This window comes from Cyprinodon variegatus, unplaced genomic scaffold (genome assembly GCF_000732505.1).
Source record: "Cyprinodon variegatus isolate N-32 unplaced genomic scaffold, C_variegatus-1.0 Scaffold328, whole genome shotgun sequence".
Lineage (NCBI taxonomy): Eukaryota > Metazoa > Chordata > Actinopteri > Cyprinodontiformes > Cyprinodontidae > Cyprinodon > Cyprinodon variegatus.
In genome coordinates this window covers 34,470-37,055 of record NW_015150781.1, presented here as the reverse complement: position 1 = coordinate 37,055, position 2,586 = coordinate 34,470, and the positions used below count along the sequence as shown (strand labels likewise).

Genomic DNA, 2,586 nt, shown 5'->3' with positions numbered 1-2,586 from the left:
AATATCGGCGTCCCGATCCGATACATGGATCGGGTCGGGGCCAGCCTCGTGTCTAGTAGTTCCCATTGATTTAGCTTGGAAAGCGGGGAGAATGGCGCTAGGCTTACCGCACCGTGACGTCACTGCTGGAAGATGGCAGGAGGGAGGGGCTACTATATTTGGGAGAAAATGGCCGCTCCCGGACTCAGTGATCGCGACGAAAAATAAGTTAATTTAATCACTGTGAACGTGTTAGTTTTAGGTATAAATAATGATCCACTGGTTATTCCTTGCTGACCGGACTTTCCCTTTAACAATAAAGTCGTCCTCAAGACTTTTTGGAAAACGTCCAAAACAAAAATGCGTAATTTGGAGGAAGTGCGTCAAAAAGAAGAACAGACTAACAAGATTTTTTAAAACCACTTCAGCTTCAGGACCTGAGAGGATCTGCAGGATACTTTCCTTCTGACCATGAATATGTTCACTTAGAGCTAAAGCAGACTTTTAGCTCTGCAGCAGGAAAATGATCTGAAACTGACACTGAACTCCAACAATATTATGTGTCCAGTGTGGATCATTTTAGATTATTCAGCAAAGAAGAAGAATCTAAAACTCCTTTTCTATGATGTAACCATTGCTGCAAGTTATTCCATTACTTGTTTCCATTTGTTGCTGCAGAGGGTGAAACTACAATCTCTGAGGTTTAAGGATTAATTATAATTTCAGAGGGCTGCCTTTCAATACAGACCGTCTCAAAATAAAAGTCATATTGCAACTTTTTCTTAGCTCAAACAGTCAATTATTTACCAGTAAATTTAGAAATAAATCTATTTTATAAGTAGATAAAATTATTTACATACATGTTAATCTTCATAGAGAATTTGTAATTTTGATTGGTTAACTAAGTGATAACCAGACCTTTCTTCGTAGGTTACACTTTGATTTAAATCATTTTTAAATCAGTTTAAAATGGCTTAATAGGCTTAGGAGAATGAAAAATTAAAGTTAATTTATGATTTCTTGTAAAACACAAACATAAAAAGGTAATTTGTTATTTAATTTATGACTTTTAATATACTTTAATAAAAAGTAATTAGCTAAACGTGTAAATATTTATTAGTTTATTGCTTTCTGAGTTTTTTTTAATAATTATTATAAGTAATTAATACCAGATTCAATTATTCATTTAACAAATTAATAACATTTTTTTTAACTGCGGCTCTTTTAGACTTCCATACATATAACCCGGTATAATCTGATGAGTATTTCTTATTTAATGCATTTTATGTTTGTAGAAAATATGATCTTTTCCAAATCATCTTGTTTTCCTTTTGCAGCTAAAAAGGTGAATGAAAACCAAAGTGCTGACATTCAAACCTCATGCCCGGCCAAGGTTGTCTCTGTAACTGTTCAGCTGTATTTATTCAGAGTTCAAAGTGCTGTGATTGTTTATTTCCAGGAATAAAAAAATAGTTTTGCCTGAAAATGCATTCAAATATTACCCCACAAATCCATTTTCCATGCATTACCTGAGACTTCTGCAGGTTAGGGAAGAGCCCGACACTGAGGATTTGATTATGCTCCTTTGCTGCAGGTGAAGTTGCAGCTGCAGAGGATGAGGAGGTTGAGGGAAAAAGATGAAGCCTGCAGCCCCAGCTGATTGGATCCACCACGGCTATTCCTTTCTAACCTGCTGCTCCTCCAACTACGAAAATATTTTCTTCTGGCTGGATCAGACTCTGCCTGCTCCCTCAGTCTTTAACATAGTGGTAGCTGTGGTGCTGCTGCTGAATGGCACGGGCTGGATCAGACGAAGTGAGCCAATAAAACAGTTTAAGGACTAACCAGATGAAGAATGCATTTAAAGCTCTGCATTTTACAGCTGATCCTCTTGAAACGAAAAAAAAAAGCAGAGAAAGAAATTCTCTACGTCGTTGTGTCTCTCATCTCTGCCTCGATCAGACTGGGTCTTTATTTAAGATTTGGGACGGTGTCCCTCATGTAGACCTTCACCTAAAGTCATGCACACACACTGAAACTGTTAAATCTGATAGTCACATACATTCCTGTTGGCAGCCAGGTTAATCATTTCTCATCTGTCATTTTTTTAACCCACCAAAAATAAAACCTTTGGAACATCATCAGCAGCAATTTTGACCCAAAGCAAAACGTTGAGCAGCCTCCTGTGGAAGAATGACAGTTATAGGACATTAGTGCCATTAATATTCAATCAATAAATAAAAATATATCTTCCTAAAAGAGGTAATGATTAAAAATGTGTTGGTGACAGGGGTAAAATATTACCAACAGGGCTATTTTTGTTCATTTTTCTCACAACAGCGCTAATGAAATAGCAACAATTTTGCTAAGCTTCTAATTATATGTTAAGCCGGACGTACACTGTACGATTTGTTGCCCTTTTTCGGGCCGATTCTCCAGTAGTGCCAGAATTTTTGGATCCGGCCACTTTCAGCCTGATGGTGCGTCGTGTAGTTTAGAGTGAATAACGAGGGGCGATCAGCCTCTGGCGACCACCTCCAGAGCAGGAATCTTAAAATCAGGAGAAGATCAAACATGTTTGAAATTCAGTGGGCCGTCATAAGGTGG

General features: G+C 37.7%; 1 protein-coding gene across 1 annotated transcript in view; it reads right to left on the bottom strand.

Moving 5' to 3' along the window:
• LOC107091191 (claudin-9-like) overlaps window positions 1-2,087 on the bottom strand; it is a 4,685-nt gene extending 2,598 nt beyond the window's left edge. Inside the window, exon 1 of the mRNA XM_015384982.1 lies at window positions 1,509-2,087. The gene's annotated coding sequence lies outside the window, so the exon portion shown is untranslated. The remainder of the gene's footprint in view (window positions 1-1,508) is intronic.
• Between the last annotated feature and the right edge of the window lie 499 nt (window positions 2,088-2,586).